Consider the following 27923-nt stretch of genomic DNA (forward strand, 5'->3'; position numbering starts at 1 on the left):
GTAAGTCATGTTATCTGGTTGCGCCAGTCTGTAGCTGCTCCAACGGGTAATTTCTATAATTTTATGGGGACCAGCATCTATTAATATCTCTCGCATCCATTATCAGCCTCGCACTACCGTCTGCCTTCGCTATTTCCGACAATGGGCTATTATACGAAGAGTGGGAGGGCTCTATTATATCCCATTCGATCATCTTCCTAATTTGATTAACTTCTCATGGTTGGGATTCACAGTCGTATAATATTTCGTAAAAGACATCATAGTCGCCGTTAACTGTATGAAATAATTTCATACAGTCATCGGCGACTATGATGTCTTTTAAAAAATCTTTCGAATTGTTACCGCTTCCTTCTTCGTCCAAGGGACGAAATATATAGCGGGCAGTACGTTTCATGTGGGTACACCTCCATGTTATACACGTAACCTTTTATAGTTCCTGGTTTTTCAGAAAATAATTTTGTATACATACTAAGGAAATCCATTAACTATGTCTGTTGCTGCATATCTAGGCACTTCGATTCGACTACCTTTTGCTGAAGCAGCTCTTTTTTGGCAATTACCTAGTCGCTATGACTAAGGTGTGAAGTACAGTACCCCTGAGTAGGTAGATTACTATCTAGAAACAATATTTGAAGTCTAGTATACTGTATACGGATAGTCTGGCGGTACTTGGCATGTATTTCTCTGTGGCAATTAATTCCAGCTTGACACTTTCTCCTACATTGTCCACAGCATAGGTTCCAGACAAGAGATCGATCATTGCATTCCTCCCTGTGATGAAATCCCAACCCAGGATACAGTCCAATGATCACCAGGAACGTGCATTTCCCAGTAAAAGTACGACCTGCACCTATGTTTTGTTCAACTCCGTGTTGGCTCTAACAGCCCCTACCACTCTACATCCTTGAACTGTAAATGACGGCATCTTGTGTAACCGACATAATTCTTTGAATAAATTATGACTTACAACGCTTGTCGTTGCTCCTGTGTTCAAGATCACAGTCAACGGTACATTGCCTGTTTTCGCGTGTGCTGCTGCTGGCACTACGGATTTACCCCTGTTATTACTAGTTTGCGGCTCAGCGCATAGTTCATTGCGCATATCCTGGCCGTCGTTGTAAAGCAACGTGTTTACAGAGATTACAGAGGTCCCATCACTTTTCTCCTTGACCACTACCGGAAGACGTGGGGTGGTCGGCTTTAGTTTAAGGCGTGGATGGGCCAGGTTGATTTTCGTCCGCAACCTCTACCATCCTGGTCCTGATGCTGCTGTATCATATGACTGTTTTGTTCCTGCATTTTATTTTGCTCGAAATTATTTCTGTATTGGATGTTTCCGTCAGGTGGCTCCCAATTTTCACTCGTTTGAGCCACCTGTCGGTTAGCCCACCTGTCGGCATTAGATCGACCAGTTTAACGCTGTTGGAAATTGGGATTTTTGTGTCCCATAACGTCTCCGCGTTTCTTCCTGTTATTTCCTTGCTGATTATTGAGTTGTACGCAGCATTCTGTTGTGGTTGCTTATGACCGGCTGCACCGTCTTTTTCTCTGCAAAAATGTTCGAAAATGCGTATGTTATATGAGGCTTTCTTGGTGTTTAACCTGTTCGTAGCTCGGCTTTTGTTCGTGTGCTATCGCTGCTATCCTCCCTGGAGCAAGTTTGTAAACATTTCGTTCAGGGAAAGTTGTTGACATAACAACTTTTGTTTCCGTAACGCCTACGACCTTGAATCATATTTCACTAGGTCTCTTGCAGACTAGACTGGCAACATTCTAGCAGTGCGGTTCTATTGTATACTTCTCTTTGCAATTGCGGTAGTACTGAATCTGGCTTAGTTCGTTTCGCAATTCATTTGCGGGTTCGTCACTACCGAATGCAGCTTCGTTTGTACCACATTTTGTAGCTCACCTTAATCTCTACATCCTCTTGCTCCAACCACTCAGTTATTTCGATTTCAGTCTTTTCCGATTGAGCCTTCAAGTGCTTTTCGACCTGCTCAGTTAACTCTAAAGGAAGCAAGTCTAATTTATTTGTCACTTCTTTTACCTTAGCGTTCAGCGCCTTTTGTGCATCCTGGCACTTCTTAACATCATTAATAACCTTAGATACTGCTTCACGTAAGCCACTATATTCTTTCTTTGTATCAGTGATTTCGGTTTTAAGTGTTTCTAGCTGCTCGTCTAGGTTTGTTAACAGAGCTTCGTCACGCTTTGTTAGAATTTCATTTAATTGCCGGTTGATGTCCTCATCTCGTACTTTCTCTTTGGCTTCTTGTCTCTCTTCACGTTCTTGCTCTTTGAGAGCTAACTGTTCTTCGCTTTCTCTTTCTTTGGTCTCAAAGTAGTTCACTAAACTGTTGGAGTATAGCTTTATCTCGTTCTTTCTCTGTGAGACCTAACTGCTCTTCGCGTTCTCTTTCTGTGCGAGGTAACTGTTCTTCGCGTTCTCTTTCTTTGGCCTCTGTCGAGGTCGATGCTGCCGATTCGCTACCGTCAGCCAACATATTCATATCGGATTCACTTGCTCCTATTCTGATCCTATAATAGTTTCTTGTGACAGGAGTTCAGTTAATTCACTACTTTCACCTGGCAGTTCTCGTGTATTATCAAGAGATTCAGAATCAGAGTATACTGATTCCTTTCTCGATTGCTGTCTAGTTATGGCGCGATGCATAGTATAAATAAATGCATTCTTTTCATGCTAGCTGTGGCTGGCGATTCGACAGTCAGTTGTGTCAGTTGTTATTTCGGCTGCGAGTGTTAGTCGCTACAAAACGCAGTAAAATCTTGAACTAAAATTCCACACGAATACAGCCTCTTGCCGTTAATATGCACAACACATATACAAAACAATACCCAACTCACAATAATGAAATGTGCCATGGCGTATCAAAGTGCTTTCCTGACCTATCAGCACAGTTACATTCAGCGATAGGTCCAGGTTGCATGTTATGTATCCTTGTCCAGGTATACTGTTTTTTTTCCACTGTGTGGAAACTCTACGGATTGATCGACGAGAGATACGGAACAAAAAATGTCTAGTGATCTTACGTCCGGAAATGCATGGTTTCCATGCTTGAGACTATTTATTCAATCATACTTTATCGTAGAGACTGCGGTCTAATACGCGCTGTACCATGCAGCCGCAGTTGTACATATTGAAAATGGTTCTGTCTCACACGTTCATATCGGCCATGCTGCATCCGAACAGCGCCAAAGGCAGTATAAATACGTTGCTCCCGTGTCTCCACATCTGGAATGGGCTCTGCATACACGATAATTTTCAGATGGCCCCATAACCAGAAAGCGCACATGATCAGATCCCGTGAACGAACAGGCCATGCAAATGGACCACCTCGTCCGATCCATCGACCAGAGATGACAAGACTGAGATGGTCCGAACGTTAACGGCGAAGTGGGCTGGAGCATCATCATGTAACAGCCACATAATCCTTCGAATCATCAATTACACTCCTTCTATCAGGGGAGGCAAAGTCACCCACAAGAAACGCCGATAGTTCCGGCCTGTTAGGCAACGTGGAAGGAAGACTGGTCCCAAAATACGGTCGCCAATTATCCCTTCTGCTCTGATGCTGATGATTCCCTGTCACCGTACCGTGGGGATTCTGCATACTATCCCACAGATGACTTATGAAAGTTGAAAATACCCCTCCGCCCAAAGGTGGCCTCCTCTGTGAACAGGATGGAAGTCACAAATCCCGAAAAAACTGCTCCCGTCGTCGAAAGTCTGTTGCTAGTAAGCCCTGCAAACGCAGTAAGTAGTAAGAGTAGTAACAACTATCATGGAGAATGTTCCACACGGTCGTCTGGGTTACCCTGTGCCGGCGGGCCAGCTGCCTGTTAACTGATACTGCGACTGCCTTCCACAGCGTTAATCAGATTTTTGCCGAAGTCTTGTGTTAGAACTTTTCGGGTAAGCCCGTCATGATTTTTTGCTTCTTGGAATGACGCCAGGGAGGAACACTGTTGCAAACACTGAATGCTGTGGTTGTTGTCGTCGGGGATATGTCTCTTGATACAACCCAGCTGCCCGCCGGTCGTTGCCATTTGTCTTTCCATAAGCAAAGGCCATGTCGACAAGCTCTCGATTTGGATACAGAACATTGTGTACAAAGCTGTGTCACATCCACTACAAGGTGAGTCAGCAAGCGAAGTGAATCGGATACAACATTACCAATCACTATGGCAAGAGAGGGCATTAAGGCATGACGTATCAGGATCAGTACCATCCTCTAGGAGAAAACTATGCATACTGTAACTGTGGCTGCGTTGTACAGCGCGTATTAGACCGCATTCTCTGTAACGAAGTATGATTGGTCTAATGAACTTATGTCCGGAAATGCATGGGTTCCATGCTAGAGACCATTTATTCATTTTTGTTCCGCATCCTCCCATCGATCAATCCCTAGATTTGTACACAGTGGTTAAAATCACCATATATAATTCCTTATTGTTGTTATTTCCTCTCAATGCAAGAAATACGGTACAATATAATAACGATTTCTATTAAAATTTGTATTTTGAGTAGATTCGAGCCGCACGATAGGGTGCCACTTATATCGTCCTCTCTTCTTTGCTATTAAAATGTTTCGATTTTAATGTAAGATGTGGTCGGAATTGTTGGGTAAAAGGTTAAGGATACTGGTTACAGTTTGGCTTGTAATGGTTTAATTATGTTACTTAAACTCGGAGCTAGCTCAAAGATAATTAGAAGTAGCATGAAACGATTACTGTTATTGCCCGTTAAATTAACTGTTGCGAAGAGAAAGGCGATATAGCTACCCACCTAGCGTAAGCCTTTGTACTCACAATAAATAATTTCATTGATATCACACTGGCTTCATTCCAGGTTAAGCGTTTCCTTGACAGAAATAAATTTAACTGCAAACTCAAAGATATCGTGAAGCAAACCTAAGCCTTGTTGCCTACTGCAGGTAAATCTAGCTATGCAACTCCGAAAAAAATTCTTATAAAATGAACTTTGCAAATATTAACGTTTGAAAATTATTATCAATATTCAGAGCATTTATTATGTTAACTTGAGGTTGAACACTGTTTTAATATTTAATTAAATTCCACGTAATGGTCGCCTGTGCGCCATTACGACAAATGAAAGCCAGATAGGCAATCTTCTACACATCTCATTTTAAATAATTATTTTTCACTTAAATATTTCCACAGAGGGGGAGACGATTTGAATAAGAACAGGAGAAATTTACTTTTTACTGTATATTGTAATAGGAAACACGTACATCAAATACTTAGTGCGTCAGAACAGCTAAGATTGAACAGCAGAGACAAAAGTCCTATTCGATCTTCGAACCAAGTCTTTTTTAGCCTTAATGAGATAAGATGTCCATGGTTACAAAGGATGTCTTTACATTGTGTAGTTACTCTTCGATACTAAAATACAAATTTATTAACATTTTTAACAAAAATGTATCATATTAACGAGGTTTAGGTTTCATAGTGATCTGTCGTATTAGCTACGGTTTTTGTCAACAGAATTATACTCTGTTTTGGACTTTCTTTGCACTTCACATTTACACGTCTAGTATAAGTTTAATTTAATTTTAATAGGACTTTCCAAGAGACGTCACACCGTAGAAATCGTATGGATGTAGTTGGCAAATGCCGTATCTTGCTACACAGATTCGCGCTAAGCGCAGGATAAACCATTAACAAGACTGAAAGCTGCACAGCTTGTTGAACCGATGTGTAGCACATTGGATACGAATTGATTTGAAGTCAGTGGCTGTCTATACCATGAAATATGGTTTAAGGAATAGTCTTCCACCAAGTGCATCAATATCATGTTTTCTCGTGGAACCTAGGAAGAGAAAAAATTACAGCATTCATATTTATGTGGACGATCTTATTGATGAAGTCATGTGCTATGAGAACGGAGTCTGTCGTGACGGTAGTGTTGTATAAAACGTTCTCAGACTTCTTGCCGTATCAGCTACGAATTCAGGGTAAAAATTTATACCTCGACGATTATCACCATCGTATTAGTCAGGAGGAACTGACCATATAAAATGATTTTTTTAAATTGTTATACAATTCTCCACAACTGGAGCAAAGTCGGTCTCCAGCCAAAGGTGTGTGTTAAAATGTGGTTAAAACACATGAAAGGTTACAATATGAGACGATTATGTTAAAATTACATAGGTTGGCGATGGCGACGATTTTTACATAAAAACAAGTGACAGTAACCGAGGATTTGTAAAATACACATAGATGAAAATACTGATGGTTTTTAAAACTGGTTTGACGGTTTTATATTACATTTAAACTGCAATCACTCTTGGACCTGAAAGGTGCCAACTGCTGCTGTGAAGGCATTCAGATGATGAACTTCGGAATCCAAGTGGGTCATCTCAGAAACTGTTAAGTTCTGTGCACCAACATATTTAAAACTGCTCTCTCCTGGATTGGGTAATGAAAACTCTAGCCCAAAGACGGCTTGTGATTTGTCGGAAATTACGTAATGGTGTCGCAGATTGTGTCAACATCAGCGCTGGTGGCGCCACCACGCACGTAGTAGCGTAAACAGTGCGACGAATATCTCTGCCTCTGCTCTGCATCGAAAGATCGCTCTCCCGCACCACTAAGAATATATCCGCTGGCAAGGCTGAAGTTCTTCTCAAACATTCTTATTTCTACGGCTTTTTTAGTTACGGAATCCCAGTATACAAGGGCCTGGGACAAAGTTTTTGATCGTTAAACAATATTTTGTGTTTGTAAGGCCGTGCTCAGCAGCTGAAGATTTTTCCAGTTCTCGATTCTTACTATTCCGTTGTTGTTCTGCGAAGCGTTCGGAAACGGTACGGATGGACTGACCGATGCCACTGCCTCCACACTCACAAGGAATGTTCAGTCCTAGGGATCCTGAGGCCGACACTGTTCTTAACGGGGTGCAACGTCTCCTTATTTCCTTAGGACGTCAGAAAATAGGTGTTATACCTCGTCTTCGCAGGATTCTGCCTATTTTGCTGGATGTAGCGCCGCACAAAGAAAGGAATAGAGCCGGTGGCTCATCACGTGGATGTTCAAAATTTTCACGTTTTCTTTTCCTGGAGAACGCTTTCACATCACGTGAACCATAGCCATTCTTTCGGTACACGTACTTCAGATGATGAACTTCAGAATCCAAGTGGCCCATCTCAGAAACAGCTTTGTTCTGTGCACCAACACATTTAAAACCACCCTCTCCTGGACTAGGCGATGAAAACTCTGGACGCTAAGATATAAATCAATGTGCGCCGGCTTCCGATACACCGAATGTTTGAGACGTCCGTCCGACTTCCGTTTTACAAAAACATCTAAAAATGACAGCTTTCGCCGGCCGCTGTAGCCGAGCGGTTCTAGGCTCTTCAGTCTGGAACTGCGCAGGTTCGAATCCTGCCTCGGGCGTGGATCTGTGTGATGTCCTTAGGTTTAAGTAGTTCTAAGTTCTAGCGAACTGATGACCTCAGATGTTAAGTCCCATGGTGCTCAGAGTCATTTGAACCATTTGACAGCCTTCCTTCTTTCTTTGTCTCGACAGTGAACTGGATGTAAGGATGCATGCTGTTCATATGTTTAAGGAACAGAGAGATACAAATTAAAATACTTACCTCTGTCCGTCACATGATTTCTTCGCGTTTCGAAGCCTTTCATGCTCAACTTCAGCTCAGACTTCAGTTGGATCAGTGCATTAACTTACAATTCACGTGAAGATGAACTTGTAAGCTATCGAAACGCGTCGTGGAAGAGAATAAACATGACTGAGACAGATTATGTTGCACCGTAAACTGTCGCAGTTTTCAAATAAATGGTTGATCAGTGGATTACATAAGAATCGACCTGAAAGTGGGTGTGTAAGCTCTCGTAAAAGTGAGTGACATAGAAAATTGTTTTAATTTATATCATAAGGAGTCGCAGTTTACAAATGAAAGTCCTCTGTCGAGTACATAAGATTAAACAACCAGATGACTTTGAAACTTCCTGGCAGATTAAAACTGTGTGCCCGACCGAGACTCGAACTCGGGACCTTTGCCTTTCGCGGGCAAGTGCTCTACCATCTGAGCCAGCGAAGCACGACTCACGCCCGGCCCTCACAGCTTTACTTATGCCAGTACCTCGTCTCCTACATTCCAAACTTTACAGAAGCTCTCCTGCGAACCTTGGAGAACGAGCACTCCTGAAAGAAAGGATATTGCGGAGACATGGCTTAGCCACAGCCTGGGGGATGTTTCCAGAATGAGATTTTCACTCTGCAGCGGAGTGTGCGCTGATATGAAACTTCCTGGCAGATTAAAACTGTGTGCCCGACCGAGACTCGAACTCGGGACCTCTGCCTTTCGCGGGCAAGTGCTCTACCATCTGAGCTACCGAAGCACGACTCACGCCCGGTACTCACAGCTTTACTTCTGCCAGTACCTCGTCTCCTACATTCCAAACTTTACAGAAGCTCTCCTGCGAACCTTGCAGAACTAGCACTCCTGAAAGAAAGGATATTGCGGAGACATGGCTCCGCAATATCCTTTCTTTCAGGAGTGCTAGTTCTGCAAGGTTCGCAGGAGAGCTTCCGCAATATCCTTTCTTTCAGGAGTGCTAGTTCTGCAAGGTTCGCAGTAGAGCTTCTGTAAAGTTTGGAATGTAGGAGACGAGGTACTGGCAGAAGTAAAGCTGTGAGTACTAGCCGTGAGTCGTGCTTCGGTAGCTCAGATGGTAGAGCACTTGCCCGCGAAAGGCGAAGGTCCCGAGTTCGAGTCTCGGTCGGGCACACAGTTTTAATCTGCCAGGAAGTTTCATATCAGCGCACACTCCGCTGGAGAGTGAAAATCTCATTCTTCAAACCAGATGACTTTGTTAGGTAAATTGATTCTGTCAGCTAATCTTAAACATCTCTTTCAAATTGCAGTCCCAGTCATAACTTCGAACGAATCATGTCTGTTAAAAGAAGGTCAAGGAATCTGATATCATGGTTAACTAGAATGGTGTACATTTAAGAAAGCGATTAATGTGAAGATGTGGAATAGCTCGAGGTATTTTTATTTCTCGAGGGCCTGTGGCGCTATAAATCTCTTATAAAGACATTAAATAATTGTAACCGATAACGCTGCTATAACATTTCCTGACTATGGGCTCATTTCGACATCATAGTCATTTTCAAGCTATCTGCAAAATATAAAAGTTATTGGTACAAAATTTTAAATTAATTATGAATTACGTTATCATTTTTACGTTACAATTTGGAAGTACTTACGTCCCCATAACACTGTTGTAGCTGATGCTATCGAAACTTATTATATGTTAATAAGTTGATGGAGTTTTATGACTCTACAGTTGCTGAATACTATTTTTGAGATATTTGATTCGTTTTTAAAATTGACAGCTTTTGTTCACAACCTGGCAACGATGTACTACGGCTACACCCCTGGTTTATTAATCTATGGATTTGTGTGATATTATCACCTTTGTATTGTTTACTGGTGGTAAGTCACACATATCCATATATTAATAAACCAGATACGTAACCATAGGACATCGCTCCCAGGTTGTGAACAGAAACTGTCAGTTTTAAAAACGAATCAAACATCGCAAAAATAGTGCTCAACAACAGCAAATTAATAAAACTCCGTCAGCTTATTAACATATAATAAATTTCGACAGCATAATCGGTAACGATGTGCTAAGCACGTAAGTAACTCCAAACTGTAACGTAAAAATTATAACGTAATTTAGAACTGATGAAAACGTACAAAAAATTTGGTACCAACATCTTATTTGTTAGCGAAATGAGCGCGTAGACATAAGAAGAGCTGGATAAAATACTATTATTGCAGCGCTATTGGTTAAAACTATTTAAATGTTTTTTAGCATGCGGTAGTGTATCATATAACGCATAAGCCAACAATATCATTCTGTCAGCCTTGAGTGCTGAAGGGTGGCCGACAGACGTGTTGATTTTCTTCTTTCTGCTTGTGCAGCCATGATTTCGGCAAGCACAAAAAAATCTTTAGAAATTTTACACGGACAAATAATTGTTATCGTTCCTTGTAAGTAAATTCTGAAGGCAATGTCAGAAGCGGAAACAGTGCCTCCCTCGTGGAAAGCTCCCCAGCTTTGTCAGATATCAGAGGAGAGAATAGCTGCAGTATGTCGTGAGGCTGAGACAGAGGGATACTAGGCAACTCTGCGAACTACTGCCTTGCTCTCTGTGTGTGCACGCAACGGATCAAGCGCCGGCCTCTAGCTACTCGCCGCTCTTAGTCACCGGCTGCTGACACAGAGGTTGCGCGTCCAGTTTCCGGTGGAAGGGTAGGAGTGGAACGCCTTGGATGAGGTTCCCTCGATTCAGCCAGGCCATCTGAGGAACTGTTTTCTTCTCTTAGCTGATGAACTCAATTAACTTTTTCGGCACCAGGCAGCCCGCACGATGCAGTAAACTGTCTCCTGCCACAGCCTTCATAGTACACAACTACACTACTGGCCATTAAAATTGCTACACCAAGAAGAGATGCAGATGATGAACGTGTATTCATTGGACAAACAGAGCTTGGATGGCGTGCACAGGTACAGCTGCCCATGCAGCTTCAACACGATACCATAGTTCATCAAGAGTAGTGCCTGGTGTGTAGTGACGTGGCCGAGCGGTTCTAGGCGCTTCAGTCTGGAACTGCGCGACCGCTACGGTCGCAGGTTAGAATCCTGCCTCGGGCATGGATGTGTGTGTCGTCCTTAGGTTATTTAGGTTTAAGTAGTTCTGAGTTCTAGGGGACTCATGACTTCAGATGTTAAGTCCCAAAGTGCTTATAGCCATTTGAAGCATTTTCTTGTGTTGTGACGAGCCAGTTGCTCGCCCACCATTGACCAGACGTTTTGAATAGGTGAGAGACCTGGAGATGTGATCGCCAGGGCAGCATTCGAACATTTTCTGTACCCAGAAAGGCCCGTACAAGACCTGCAACATGCGGTGGTGTATTATCCTGCTGAAATGTAGGGTTTCGCAGCGATCGAATGAAGGGTAGAGCCACGGGTCGTAACACATCTGAAATGTAACGTCCACTGTTCAAAGTGCCGTCAATGCGAACAAGAGGTGACTGAGACGTGTAACCAATGGCACCCCATTCCATCACGTCGGGGGTTACGCCAGTATGGCAATGACGAATACACGCTTCCAACGTGCGTTCACCGCGATGTCGCCAAACACGGTTGCGACCATCATGATGCTGTAAACAGAACCTGGATTCATCCGAAAAAATGACGTTTTGCTATTCGTGCACGCAGGTTCGTCGTTGAGTACGCCATCGCAGGCGCTCCTGTCTGTGATGCAGCGTCAAGAGTAACCGCAGCCATGCTCTCCGAGCTGCTGCAAACGTCGACGAACTGTTCGTGCAGATGGTTGTTGTCTTGCAAACGTCCCCATGTGTTGACACAGGGATCGAGACGTGGCTGCACGATCCGTAACAGCCATGCGGATAAGATGCCTGTCATCTCGACTGCTAGTGATACGAGGCTGTTGGGATCCAGCATTCCGTATTAGCCTCCTGAACCCACCGATTTCGTATTCTGCTAACAGTCATTGGATCTCGACCAACGCGAGCAGCAATGTCGCGATACGATAAACCGCAGTCATGATAGGCTACAATCCAACCTTTATCAAAGTCGGAAACGTGATGGTACGCATTTCTCCTCCTTACACGAGGCATCACAACAACGTTTCACCAGGCAACGCCGGTCAACTGCTGTTTGTGTATGAGAAATCGGTTGGAAACTTCCCTCATGTCAGCACGTTGTAGGTGTCGCCACCGGCGCCAACCTTGTGCGAATGCTATGGAAAGCTAATCATTTGCGTATCACAGCATCTTCTTCCTGTCGGTTAAATTTCGCGTCTGTAGCACGTCATCTTCGTGGTGTAGCAATTTTAATGGCCAGTAGTGTAATATGGGCACTTTATATCTCACACACGTTACAAAGAACGCGCAACAATAAAAGCAGTCATGAGTCCCTTCTGAAACCATAGGCAATACTAGTGTCAGAATAACCATGACCATTAATTTTGCGGTGAGCGTAAAACCTTGCTTGGCTGATAAACACTGTGGCAAAAAAAAAAAAAGAAACTTGGTAGGCGTGTTTCTACACCTGAAAGATGATATCCGTACAGAATTCGCGCCAGTCGCATAAGAGTGATGCTAGTAGTGCCACTCTGAGGAATCAAATCAAGTTTGCTTTAAATACACGCAGTAACGGTCGTGAGCGTTAGCTACCTTTGAGACTGGATGTCGTGAGTTGCTGGTAGGCAAGAATGCCTCTCTGAGTTTTAACGAGGTCGTTTAATAGGGCTACAAGAAGCTGGATGCACCTTCTGTGATACTGCAGAAAAAATTAGCAGGAATTTAGCCAATGAACATGATCGCCTGCAGCGGTGGTTACGAGAATATACCGTCGCAAAAATACCGGACTCCGAACGGCCACCTGGCACTACCAAGTGGGAAGACCATCGTGTTCAGCGTACGGCTCTGGCTCATCGTACTGCATCTGCAGCAGCAATATGAGCTGCGGTTGGCACCACAGTGACGTAACGAACTGTTCCAAAACGATTATTTCAAGAATACCTAAGAGCCAGACGCTCTGTAGCGTGCATTCCACCACCCTGAAACCACCATCATTTGCGACCTCAGTGGTCGAGAGCTCATTGGAGGGCAGCGTGGATGTCTGCTGTGTTTTCTGATGAAATCTGGTTCCGCTTCGGTGGCAGCGATGGCCGTCTGTTGGTTAGGAGGCCAGTTGAGATTTTGATTTATCGTGGCTTTTCCTGTCTGGTTTGAGTATATCGAAGGACAAGCAAATAATAATTAATGATAATTGTATGTTATCAGTTTATACGAACTTTGCGCGCTTGACAATAGCTTTTTGCGTAAGCTCCGTTCATTGTAAAGTGGACCGTGAGTGATTTTTCTTTATCGAGCTTCATTGTTTGAATAATTCCAAAGCTTTGGTTCGTACTGGACCTTTGATATAATTTGTAACACGGAAGCTTTAGCCTTGCCAAGACACCGTTTAAATAGAACAACAGCTTGCAACATAAATGAAACAGAAGATTAAATAATATCGCTGTATTCACAAAATATTATACTAAATTAAATAACATAGACACTTACATTAATTCTGCTGCTGTGTGCAACTATGAGTTTGCCTAGTGAGTTTGCGTCTCAATATATATAATAATGGCGGTGTGCCAAATAATAAGATGCAGCGATGGCAGATATGCATCCGATCTGGACCACTTCAAGAACAGCCGGCCGGGGTGGCCGAGCGGTTCTAGGCGCCTCAGTCTGGAACCGCGCGACCGCTACGGTCGCAGGTTCGAATCCTGCCTCGGGCATGGATGTGTGTGATGTCCTTAGGTTAGTTCGGTTTAAGTAGTTATAAGTCTAGGGGACTGATGACCTCAGCTGTTAATTCCCATAGTGCTCAGAGCCATTTGAACCATTTCGCTACAAGAACAAAAAAGTGCCGTCTTCTCGGCACGCCAACTGAACTGCGTAAATTTCATTACTCAACTTTCGGTGTTCTGGTTTTTTTCCGTCGGTATTTTTTTGTGTTATACTCTCTATAGTAAACGTAAGAGCTCTTGTAAGGTGAGATTCGTTTTGTACCTAATGATAAACGGTTAAGAATGTCTGGCTACACGTAAGCATGTCCATTATGATTCTAATGTTGCCGGGACAAATAAATCTATGAAAAGAACAAAAATAAAATAAATAAACAGTAACCTGACCATGCAAGGCGTCGGAGTGGCTTTAGGTAGAAAGGCGTAGATTTTGAGGATTAATGTTATATTTTTAGCGTACAATGTATTGGACGGTTTTAATTATTGTATCAGTGTAAACTACACGTTATAAGTGACATTTCAGGTACTACCAAAACATAACTTCACTTCGACAAAAACAAACAACGTTAACACTAAGATGTACCTGCGTTGCACGCAAGAGAGAAAATCATGACCAGTAGTAGCTCATGTGTGGAGCGCTCGTTTTCCCGGTGTGCACTGTGTCCTCACACGCCCATTGACGTGATGTAACAGGATGTGTGACTCATCCGACAAAGCAGCTTGTTTCCATAGTTCAGGTTCTTGGATGACACACGTATGATTAATGCCTGGGTAATAAATGCTTCGTAATCTGCTAGCAGTTTCACACTGTCATTCGCCTACTTTCGATGGACATCACTGAGAGCTGCACGTGAACATTAAAAAAGAACAGGGGGCGGGGTATCCGACAGGTCTGATGCTTTCCTCTCCCGTGCCAATCGCTGTTTCGTGTCATACGTGTAGTAGCACTTACACCCCACGCCTTCGACTACACTAAGAAAAGAAAATACGACGGACTACAAAGCAATTCTCCGAATGGGACGAAAATTGGTAGATGTGACGCACATTTACTGGCAAACAAAGCATTACAACTTCAGAAAAACTGGATGATATATTCAGCAGGAAGGGCTTCACAAATTGATCAAGTCAATAAAGCGTTGGTCCACATCTGACCCTTATGCAAGCTATTCATTCGGCTTGGCATTGAATGGCAGGGTTGTTGGCTCCCTTCCTGAGAGATATTGTGGATTCTGTTCTAATGACGTATTACATTGTCAAAACCATGAGATAGTTGGAGAGCCCTGCCCATTATGCTCCAAACATTGTCAACTGAGGAGAGACCCGGCGAACTTACTGGTCAAAGTAGGATTTAACAAGCACGAAGACAAATAGTAGAAAATCTCCTTGTGTGTGGGTGGGCGTTATCTTGCTGAAATGCCAGGACGGCTTGCAGTGAAGGACAATGAAATTGTGCGTAGAATGTCATCAACGTACCGCCCTGCTATAAGGATTCTGTGGATGACAACCTAAGCAGTTCTGTTAGGAAAGGAAGTGACGTCCCAAACCATCACTCCTGGCTGTAGAGCAGCATGGTGAGGAACAGTCAGGTTGGTATCGCACGCTGTCCTGGGAGTCTCCAGACACGTCTTCGGCCTGGAATTTCATTGACTGGAGTAGACTAGTCTTCAGTGATGAATGCCGCATAGAATTGAACGCCCGTGACCAGCTTTCCTCTCTCTACTATATTGTCCCTAAATTATATGTTAATTTTGTTATTAATTTCATTGTATTGTTGCCAACACTTTTATCTTTCTTTTGTTTACTCTCAGCTTGTATTCTGTGCCCATTCAAAATTTCTTTCCTCCTCACTCTCACGGAGGATGGAAATGACAGTTACGAAATATATAAGTGACTATCTTTCACTTTGAATTTTAATCCCACATTTGAACCAGTACTGCTTAATTGGCTTTCACTGTTGTTGTTCCTTTTTCGTTCTTGTATGTATCCTTTACCTATCGAACATCCGTATCTTTCTGAGAATTTCAAACGTATTGCTTCATATTACATTGTCGAACGTTTTTTTGCAGACACTGGGCGTCGTATGAGAGGTGTGATGAGCAGTGTTTGTCTGGGCTGACTGCAGCTACACACTGCAAGAAAGGAACGGCAAGTACCTGCCGAAACAAAAGAACAACGATTCTTCGGAGAGGCACCGTCTATAATGTCAGTTCCCAAGTTCCTCGGCTAAGTTTCGAGAAAACAAAGTATTATGAAAGCTAAGAGTCAGAAATGGCTAGAAGTTCTAGCTACGTTTAACTCAGACTGCGAACTAGCACTCTTGGATGTGTTTAAGGCTTGACAAACTGCAGAGAACATTCCAGACAGGAAAAAAATTAAGAAAAGAAAAACTCTGTGTTCTGGTCCAGGTGGACAGATCGCGACCGACCGACCGCCGAGCTATCCACGGCCATATGGCGTCATGGGAATACTGTATGGAGGGGCTTGGGGTCAGAGTATGGCTCTCCCTGCCGTTGTCGGCTTTCCTGACCTCGGAGCAGCCGCTTCTCACTCGAGCAGCTCCTCAATTCGCATCACGAAACTGAGTGCTGCCCTCTCCAGTCTTGCCACCAATGAGAAACTCCTGGCAGTACCGGAAATCGAATCCGGGTCCTCCGTGTAGCGGCCAGACACGATGACCGCTGCGCTACAGAGGCGGATCCAGCCTGGAATTGGCCAATAACACATCGAATACGGTTCCCGAGTCCATAGGTGTAAACAGCAAAAAAGTGAAAGTTGATTAAGTCAAGAGATGAAGGGAAAGCGATGTGCTAAGCATTGATCTAAACTTATTATTATAACTATTAAAACATTTTATATTTTTACTGTTACTACTAGCAGACGGAAACGAAAACAAGAAATGAACTACGTTTGTAACGTAATACCAAATGTTTCATTTCTATGTTTTCGTGACACATCTCAGTAAATATTAAACTGTCGCCAAAGAAAAATGCACAATGTACAAATATATAAGTACCCTGTCCAAATTAAGAAACGTAGCATACGAAATACAAATATTTGCAAAGTTTATGCACCTCAGAACTTCACAATATGCCATATTTCCATTGCGCTGGGTACAGCTGCTTCGCATGTCTACAAAACGATTTTGTAAATGTCTCTATGGCAAAGTCTCTTCAAATTTCAATGGACCGCTGTTGTTTTCGCCTACAGCCGATTGCGCTTCGCAGTTGAAGCCTGTCAAAAGCGCCGCCGGGTGTGAGAGATTTAGTTAAGTTGACTTGGCTCTTGCCGGCCGCGGTGGCCGTGCGGCTCTGGCGCTGCAGTCCGGAACCGCGAGGCTGCTACGGTCGCAGGTTCGAATCCTGCCTCGGGCATGGGTGTGTGTGATGTCCTTAGGTTAGTTAGGTTTAAGTAGTTCTAAGTTCTAGGGGACTTATGACCTAAGATGTTGAGTCCCATAGTGCTCAGAGCCATTTGAACCATTTGACTTGGCTCGTGGTGTGTCTAAGTAGTAAAGAACATATGTATTAAAAATTCCTGCATGATGACGGCATTTTTTCACACACCTCAGCGGCTACGACTTCATATCTCTCGAACTACGTGTCGTACGGTGACATATTTTTTGGACATTTTTGGTAAGTTCCTATGGGACCACAATGCTGAGGTCATCGGTCCCTAGGCTTACACACTACTTAATCTAACTTACGCTAAGGACAACACACACACCCATGCCCGAGGGAGGACTCGAACCTCCGACAACGAAAGCCGGGAGAACCGTGGCGGGACGTCTAGACCACGCGGCTACTCCGCACGGCGATGACATATTTGTGTAGGTATGTTCACCGGCATGTGTGCATACTGTCTCCGAAATATGTTGCGAATAGAGTTAGTAGCACATAAGTAATGAATGCTTTTCACGCATCTCATTATTGACGATGTCATATCTCCTTAGCTATGTTAGCCAGGTGGTTCCTACGCCAACAACGATGGTTGCCTGACAGTAAGTGATGTGTGTACTAAGTTCGGTTGAAATCGTTCCAGTGGTTTAGGAGGAGATGTGGGAAACACACACAACACACAGTCGCAAACACAAACATACACACGGATTATCAAAAACCTAGGTGTCTGTGGCATGCTCAACGTTGTAGTTGAGAGGGGGAAAGTTAGAGAGGGCAGAGATACAGTAATCTCCTCTGTAGGAATCAAAATCGGCACTGAAAACAACTATTGTGTGAAACGTAGCTCGCTCTGTTCGTCCACGAGACACAGAACGCAGTAGATAACTGCAGTAGATTCTGTGTTCCTTGAATTCCAGAAGACCAGCTGTGTGATTGGAGTGAAGAGTTCCTTGCAAACAGAAAACGGCATGTGACTCTGAACAGAGAGAAGCCTTCAGAGGTGGAAACAACTTCGTGCGTGTACGAATGGACTGTACTTTTAACAATGTACACTGTGATTCTTTTAAAAAATCACGAAGCGTCGTAGATAACGGAGAGACAAGTAATTTAAGATGAGACACATGGGGTGGCAAATGTCGGGAAAAGCGCCAAAAATGGATGAGTAATGTTGAACATTTAACGTCACCCGATGACGTACCCCGCCACACGTGCAGCGGTTGGGCTTGGGCGTGAAGGGATGATTGAGCGATGCAGTACTCGCATACGTGCAAACGGTGCAAATTTCGAACACCTATTTCAAATGTGATCTATTGTAAACGTTGTAACCTCTCCACAAAAATTATATTTTTTAAAAATATTATTTGGTTAATGATTCTAATTTTAGTGTAACCTCAGAACAAAACTGGTTCCCATTTAATGTACCCACAAAATTCTTTTCTCATTTAATATAAGCTCGAAACAGAAAAATTCCTAAACCTCGTAATAAAAAATAAATTCAGTAACCTGGTAAAATTTGGACGACAGCAGTGCTGCGTCATGGCCCTGTAAGATCATTCTGAATAAAAAGCAAAAATTCTCACCTCGATAAAGTCGGCAACTATCTGCTCTTACAATAGCTCTTTTCTGGCACAGCTCTGTGCAATGCTGGCCTATACATTTGTTATTTATGAAAGGAAGCAAATGATTTTTCTTTTGCAACAATCGGAGTGATCATGCATTGAAAAAAAATATTAAATTCTTTAAATTGAAATGAATGCTTGTTATTATTAGGACATTTTTAAAAGATATACATGGGAGTTACATAATATTACTAGATACGCGCGAGGCTGCTTTTTTTTACCTTATACAATAATACTCAGGCTCCAGCATCGCTGCACCGCGAACGGCCCAGCCAACATGATACACCAGACCAGACCAGAGCAGACACACACACTGGCAACAACTTACTGCTACTGCTACACAGTTCGTACAGTCAACACTGCTGTCTGGTCAGCGATTCTCTTATACCTTGCATATCGCAGGCAGCGCATGAGCAATACATCTGTATTACATCTGCTCGGAGCTCTTACATAAAATTACATCTGTATTACATCTGCTCGGACCTCTTACATAACCCTCCACTGCGGGGGGCAAAAATTTGGCAGCGATGGTGAGTCAATTGGACTTGCCATGAGCAACAAATTTTTCTTAATTATCTAAGTTTACAGTCACAGAGTATGTATATATATATATATATATATATATATATATGTATATATATATATATATATATATATATATATATATATATATATATAAGTGTAGAACATGAAATGAAATAGAGTGCACATGCACTGAGTACAGAACATATCAAGAAATCACAAAATGTATACGCAGTGAGTACAAATCATATTAACAAATGACATAAAGTGCATATGCACTGTAGTACAGAACATACCTAGCAATGACAAAATGTATACGCAAAGAGTACAAAACATATTAACAAATGACATAAAGTGCATACGCACTGTAGTATTTTTTTTCATTTTACAATACGCACTGTAGTACAGAACATATATAGCAATGACAAAATGTATACGCAATGAGTACAAAACATATTAACAAATGACATAAAGTGCATACGCACTGTAGTACTTTTTTTACCATTTTACAAGAACTAGGATAGGAAAGGGAAGGATTGCATCATGGTTGTGGCACAGTAGGTTGCACGTAGCTGCACTGAAAGTCCATATCTTTCTACAGAAGCACAACACCAAGTGAGACAATCTGAAGTTCTCTTCCCTGAAGTATTAATCAGTGTAGCCAAGACACTGAAATGTCGTATGAATATTCAATGTTATCATTTTGGTAGTACATTAGGTACACCGAACAGTGGAACCATAATAACATCTCCATTGCTCAAGGTAGTGGACACCATGGTGTGTCAACACCACACTCTTTAACCAACGTAGAATTAGTGCAGAAACCAAATGTAGTGCTCCATGATCATAAGGATAGACAGGACAAACGTATATTGCAGTAATTTCTGGTAATTAGGTCAGAAGATGAAGGACATTAAGTCTTATGCTAGTCATCATTGAGAATTACAGTAGTCTATCAACCGATTTGAGTAATTGGTGGCACTCATTGCCTAGTTACTAAATATTTCTGTACTATGTATGGAGTATTACTGAATATTATTCATAAGTCATTTGATGACAGTAAATATTGGCACTCATTGGCCAGTTACAAACCATTTTTATACATTATTTTAAAGTGATCATTCAAAGCAAGAGTTAATTAATGGCATACCATTTACATAATTCATCTAGTTATAGTAATCATTGGCACTCTTTGGCCAGTTACAAACCATCAGAAGTCATCCTTCAAAACAGGAGCTAATGAGTGTAGCATCAAGCGACTGGTATTCATATATAATAGCATGTAGGTGACATAATACAAAATTAAAACAAGAAACAGTGACATTCATTGGCCAGTTACTAAACATATAGCAAGTATTGAATAGTACAAAACATTTTTCATCATTCAAGTGACATACGACATATTTAAAATAATTATTGGCACTCATCGGCCAGTTACAAAGTATTCTTATATTTTTATAAAACCTTATTCAGTATTATTCAGAAGTTATCATTCAAAATGAGAGTTAATTATTGGCATAGCTTTTATAGAGTATAACAAAAATATTATTTACAGAAACTATTGGCATAGTATTTATGCATTATTACAAAACATCATTGAGTATTACTTAGAACTCATCATTCAAGTGACATAGGAAATATTGAAAATGTAACACACTGTAACTATTACTCAAGGTCTGTGATTAGAAAACATCATTCAGTATTACTCAGAACTGATCATTCCAGTGACATAAGACATATTTAAAATGTAGCACACTGTAACTATTATTCAAGGTCTATTTTTTTTGTGCTAGCAATGCATTGCGTTGGGATCGTAATTAATTGCTGGCGCATGAAAATATTTGCTTTTGACTTATTGCTGCAAATGAGGATAGGTAACATCATTCGTCATGAGTCAGCTGTAGCAAGGTTATGAAACAAGTAGAGTATATGTGATCACACTCATGAATGACACACACAAATGGGTAAAAAAATGCAAGTACTAGAACAGGTTTAATGACTAACTGCTTATAGCATATTAATTTCATGAATAGCTTCTCCTAGAAAAAATACAAAATGTATTGTTAAGCTGAAAGAAGAAACGCATATTATGCTGAAAAGTAGTGAACATCGAATTAACAGGTAATGAAATGTGTACTCAATATATATGTACTCTAGCTGTCCTTTCCAAAACCTTCAGTCATTATACCATGCGACATAAGACATACTGTCAAAACGAACTGCAACAAATCCTTAAATAACTACATAGCATTTCTTAACTAACAGTAAATATATAAACTTCATCATTATCCTCCTCTGCTAAGAAAAACTTAAAAGTGGTGCGTTTAGTGGCCATATAAAATTTATCACTATTATCACCTGTAAACAAAAACTTCATTATTCATATCACCATAACTTCATTATTATCATCACCTGCAAAGAAAAACTTCATTATTCATATTACCATATTCTTCATCACTACTCACTATCATTCATTATCATCTGCAAAAAGACACTTCATTATTCGTTATTCATATTACCATTTACTTCATACAACTATTCAAAGCATAGAGTTCCTTATTTCTAGCATATTTCATCACTAAAACTAAGATGTGTAGTTCTGTCTGACAGCCTGCATCAATCGCCTCGTATTCTGAAAGAAAAATAATTAGTTAAGACTGTTATCATACGATGTGTATAGTATATTCATGTTAATGTTAGTTAATTCTGATCCATTTACTCTTCATGACGAGGTAATGCATCTTCTTTCGTTCATTCCGAAGGTGAAATTCCCATTTCATAGTAATCCTCTGTGGTTTGTTTCATTTATTTCATTTACACGTTATTGCTTTCTGAAAATGATGAACAATGATTAATGTTTTGCATTTAAATCATATACTCATTAAATAAAAACTGGTTTCTAGTGATATAATTTACTATACAGCATAGCATGACAGAAAACGTAATATGTCAAAAACATAGACAGTGTGCAGGTGCAAAAATGTACACAGAGTATCATAATGTAGTAGCAAAAAAAATGTAAAATAGTCACGATGTTGAGATATCATAAGGCAAAATGTCAAAGTCAACTGGTGTTTGTTATATCTTAAAGATTTCATAGTGCATACAAACAAACAGGAAAACAATCATACATACATGAAAAATGGAAAATGTGCACGGTCTGATACATAACGACAAGAAAAGCGACCTGCTAACCTTACCTTGCCAGGCACTTGCCAAGAAAAAATATAATAATCATCAGTAAGCGTTCATATAAATAATTGCAACATTGGTCATATAAAAATCAGGAAAAGGCATTACAGTGTGATAAATCATAAAGTATGTTCATTCAATAAAGGGTTTAATATTGGAGACATGGTAATTGCCTTTACTTTTTCTGTTTCTCAGAGTTTCGACGTGTACTACATTGGGGTGACGAATGCTGCGAATTCTGTATGGACCTGCATATAGAAGCTCAAATTTACTACATCTATTCTTTCCTCTGTTAGGTAAATAGTGTGTACGTATTAATATCTTCTGTCCAATGTGAAAGTCACGGCGTGTACAAACCTGTTTTTGCTGTCTTCTCCGGCGCTCTGCGGCACGTTTGATGTTGTTCAGCGCAATGTCAATTATTTCATGGTGTCGTAGTCGACGAGATGTAGGAAAGGATACTAATTCTTTAATTTTGTTAGGTGGTTCAACATTTTTCAGTATAACAGTCGGAGATAGCATAGTAGATTCATTTGGTATGGAATTAATTACATCCTGGAATGAGAGTATTTGTGTATCCCAATCAATATGTTTTTTATGGCAATATATTCTACATAGTTTACCAATTTCTTTCATTAATCGTTCACAAGGGTTCGAAGAAGCATGATACTTGGATATATAGATCAGAGAAATGTTTCTTGTTCGTAACATACGTGTCCATATAGCAGATTGAAATTGTGGTCCATTGTCAGAAATTACTTTCAATACATGCCCTACATGAAATAAAAAATGGTTTACAAATGCTTTCGAAACAGATTTACCAGCAGCTTTGCGTAACGGAGTGAAGGTAACAAATTTTGAAGTGAGTTCAACAGCGACAAAGATGTAGCAAAAACCTCTATTAGTTCTGGGAATCAGACCAAAAATGTCTACAGCGGCCATGTGTCTCAATTTAACAGGTACTATGGGATGTAACGGAGGAATATGTGTAGTCGTGTCTGACTTAGCTTTCTGGCAGATTTTACATGACGCTAAAACTCGTCGAATACGCTTCTCCATGTTGGTAAAATAATAGTTCAGTCTTAGTATTAGAAAACATTTTCTGGCTCCATAATGTGCTTAACTTAAATGAGTATACCAAATTAATTTGTTAACAAGCTCGTCTGGAATGCATAGTAACCAGTTGTTGCTGTCAGGGTGAGGGCGGCGAAACAGAATACTATTGCGTACAGTGTAATGGTTTCTAATGGTAACATTATTCCTATCTTGCCAAAGGTGTTTAATTTCTTTCCATACGTTGTCTTTACTCTGCTCTTGTGCTATGTCTCGTAATGACGACGAAATGAAATTTTCAAATGCAACTTGTTGAATATACATGACGCTGAAATTTGCTTTGCAGAAGTTGGTTGCGATGTCTTGCTGATTGTTGCTGAGAGAACGGGATAGTGCGTCTGCTACAATATTTTGTGTACCGGGAATGTGAACAATTGTAAAATTAAATTCCTGTAAATAAAGTTTCCATCTGCTTAACCTGTCGTGTGTAAATTTTGCTGAAAGTAAAAACTGTATCGCTCTATGATCTGTGTAAACGGTAGTGCGTCTTCCATAAAGAAAATGCCTAAATCTCGTAAATGCCCATACAACACATAATGTTTCAAGTTCTGCAACAGAATAATTGCGTTCAGCAGGTGACAGAATGCGACTCGCAAAGGCGATGTTTTTAATTACTGTAGTACCATCTTCTTCAATTTCCTCAAAAATGAGTACGCCTAAAGCGGCGTTAGAACTGTCGGTAGCAATGGAAAAATTTCTAGTAAGATCTGGATGTGATAAAAGTGGTGCGTTCAACAAAGCTTCTTTCAGATCCACAAATTCAGAATGTGCTTGGCTATCCAAGGACCAAATAATGTTTTTACCCGTCACTTGACATAATCTAGGGGTGTCTAAAGCAGAGTAATGAATAAATTTACGAAAAAAGTTAATTAAACCCAAAAAGCTGCGTAGTTGTTTCTTCGTCGTAGGAACAAAAAATGGTTCAAATGGCTCTGAGCACTATGGGACTCAACTGCTGTGGTCATCAGTCCCCTAGAACTTAGAACTACTTAAACCTAACTAACCTAAGGACATCACACACATCCATGCCCGAGCCAGGATTCGAAGCTGCGACCGTAGCAGTCGCACGGTTCCGGACTGCGCGCCTAGAACCGCGAGACCACCGCGGCCGGCTCGTAGGAACAGTAATGTCACGTAAAGCTTGAAGTTTTTCCGGGTCAGGCGCAATGCCTTCTGCTGAAATTACATGTCCAAGAAATTTTATAGAAGTTTTGCCAAATTGCGATTTGCTGAGATTAACTGTGAGTCCTTGTGCACGAAAAGTTCGTAACAGTTGTTCAAGAATCAGATTGTGTTCAGACCAGTTAGCTTCTGCAAATAAGAATGTCGTCTACATACGTTGTGATTCTGTCTTTAAGTTATGTCGGAAATATACTATTCAAACCGCGAATAAATGCTGCTGAAGAAATAGTTAAACCGAACGGTAATTTACAAAATTGATAACGGTCACCAAAACAGAGAAAAGCCGTGTACTTTCTGCAGTTCGGATGGAGCTGAATTTGCCAAAATCCCGATTTCAAATCTAATGTGGAATAAATAGCAGTACCATGAAATTTCTGTAGAAGCTCTTCTAGTGTCTGTGGGCGATCTGTTTCATTAATAATAATGTCGTTGATGTGACGCGAATCAAGTACGAGACGAAGTGAACCATCCTTTTTCTTTACAGTATGGAGTGGGTTTATGTACGGACTAACTGCCGGTTCAATAATTCCTTGGTCAAGCATAGCTTGCAATTATTTCTTAACTTGTTCTCTGTGAATATTCGGAATGGGATAATGTTTGGCTCTAAATGTGTCGTGCTGTTTCACTTGAAATTCATACATAAAACCGGACGTAGTACCAGGGACGTTGTCAAAAACCGGAGTTAGCTGTAAAAGAATTTTGCGCAGTTGCGTGCGTTCGTCGTCTGTATTTGCACTGCTCTGTTTAACTTTATCAAAAATCATTTGCATAACGTCATAGTCGGCTTCGTCTGGAGTATTATAGTTGTGTACGTACGTATCTGTGAACAATGTGGAATGACAGTCTATGTTACGTGATGCGGAAATGACCTCTGTACGATTGTTTGTTCTTCTGCAGATAAAGACTGCTGAAATTCCAATGCCAGCTGTACATTTTCATCCTTTAACATTAAATAGGAATTTTGAAAGTCAACAATTGCGTCGTGTTGTACCAGAAAACTCGTACCTAAAATAACGTTTGTCGTCAATAACGGAACAATCCAAAAATTTGAGTGAAATGTATGACCCGCAATACAAAATGATAAAATGTGTCTGTAATTTTACATCTACTCTTTTACCAGATACTGCTCCTTTTACTTTAGTTTTGCCTAATGGTAATATAGGATAGGTATTCTCTTTGTTACATTCGTTGAAAGTTTCCTCATTTATAACTGACATAGGTGATCCAGAATCGATTACTGCTGAAAATTTGGATGATCCAATCTTTACTTCAATGACAGGGTGTGAAATGGTTTTTTGAATAACTGGTCATTCCTGCAAAAGAGTGTCTCGGATGTCGTCAAAAGTAATAACATTTTCGTGAACAAGATTCTGCGTGTCAAAAGTATTGCTTGCGTTGCTGGAAGATGCAACCTGTACTGTATCTAGTCAAATTCTATCTGACGTGCTATCATTTGCGGGAGGATGCTGTGGTATTTCCACTATTTGTACTGTTCTATGATTTCTTCCTGTCGTATTACGTTCGGGATGATATCTACTGTCTGGTTCATTCATGATAATATGTTGTTGCGGATGATTTTGCTGCTGATAAGACCGACTGTTATTAAACGTATGCTGAAAATTGTGACCATTATTTTTACGTCTGTCATGATAGTCATTTCTATACGGTGCATTGCGATATGAGTTGAAATGGTGTGTTTTCGGTACGTAGTTATTTCCTTGTTGCTGTGCGTTACTATTTGGTGTGGCCGACGCTATACGTGCAGGCGGCGAAACACTAAAGCTTGGTTGACCTTGCAGACTGCATTGTTGGTTAGGTATGCTAACGGGCTGGTTTTATTGTTGTCGTTGGGAAAAAAACCTCTATTGTTATCAAAATGTGTCTGCTATTGCTGAAAATTTTGTACATACTGATGATTACCATTTTATCTATTATTAAAATTATGCTGTTATTTCTTGTCATTTCTGGAGTGTCTAATAAAAACTGTCATTTTCGGTAAAACTTGTCATATCAGGTTTTCTTTACTCATTCTTAATTCTAGATAGACCGATAGTTGAAGAGCTGTTTTGATAGATATAAAGGATAGTAGAAGAGAAGGCAGCAGTGCAGAAAACTAAAGATGAAATAGCACTACTACAGCTCGGGGCCCTGTGCACGCTGCGGTACATATTCATCGAAGCGTAATGAATCCCCTGAGGTCAATTACGCGCTGCAAATAAATTTTAGTTTCTGCGTTACAGGCAATGCTATTGAAAATACAAAAGCAAATTGTCGTATCCAGTCCAAAGCGTGTACCTGTGCTCTGTCATTTTTAAATACCTTAAGTTTTCTCACTGATAGAAAGTGCTTGTAATCACAATTATCGTCTCTGTATGTCTGAACAGGTTCAGGATTGTATGAGAATCTATTTGTCTGTGACTGTTCGGAATCTAACTCACGTACTCTTTGTAAATTACCTAAATTATACTGGCTGTGTAAGTCTGACAAACGTTCGCAAAGTGGCATATGCTGTGATGTGTTAAAGGCTGAAATATTTTTCATTTCCGTCACTTCGTGCTGTAAAGATGACAATTTTCTACGTAATGTATTATTGGACGAATCTATCTCACTGATCGTCTGCTGTAAATTTTGGAATTCGGGTGTTTGATTAAACTAAACTGATGACATATCGTCTGATTTGGTGTCATTATTACTTTCGATAACATCAATACGACTGGCCAATTCATCATATTTTTCAGTCAGTATTTTTACCTGATCATCGTTTTTAGTATTGCAAGCACTAATTTGTTCTTGTATTTTACGTGTGGTTTTGTTTAACTTCTTAACGTCTGCTTTGATGGCATCGGGATCCTGTATTAGTTCTAATTGTGCAAGTCTGTCGGTCACTGTCTGAAAGTCTACTGTGTGTGTGTCTGTTTTTGTTTTAAGATAAGAGATTTCATCATGTAATTCGGTGTTAAACTGTTTGATAGCATTAATTTCGTCTGATATTGTAGCAATATTGTTGTCTACGTATGTTTTTGCTTTCGTAAACAATTTACGCGTATCTTCCTGTCTCTGTGCAGTAATTGTTTCCATGACTTGTCGCTTTACTTTATTCTGTTCCTGTATAAATTTACGGTAACGCGTTTCACCGTTTTGTAGGTGGTGATTAAAACGTTCGTCAATTTGGCTGTTCTGTTGGTCAAATTTCGTGTCTACTTTCGCATTCAGCGTGCGTGAAAGTTCTGCTGACATTAATTTAAACTCGTCGCGTAACTGGGTTGCGTTTTCAGAGCATTGTTTAGCGACTGCACTAATTTCGTCTCTAAGTAATCTAAGTAATTTGGTAGTGGCTGCATGTGTATTACTTAATTCTTGTGCCACAGATTTAATTTCTTCACTACTGTTCCTAGCACAAGCCTTAATTTCCTCACGTAATTGTTCTTTAGTATCATGACATTGCACGGCAACGGCTGTAATCTGTTCACTAAGCTGTTTGGAATTGTCGTCAAG

Source organism: Schistocerca piceifrons, chromosome 4 (genome assembly GCF_021461385.2).
Source record: "Schistocerca piceifrons isolate TAMUIC-IGC-003096 chromosome 4, iqSchPice1.1, whole genome shotgun sequence".
NCBI lineage: Eukaryota > Metazoa > Arthropoda > Insecta > Orthoptera > Acrididae > Schistocerca > Schistocerca piceifrons.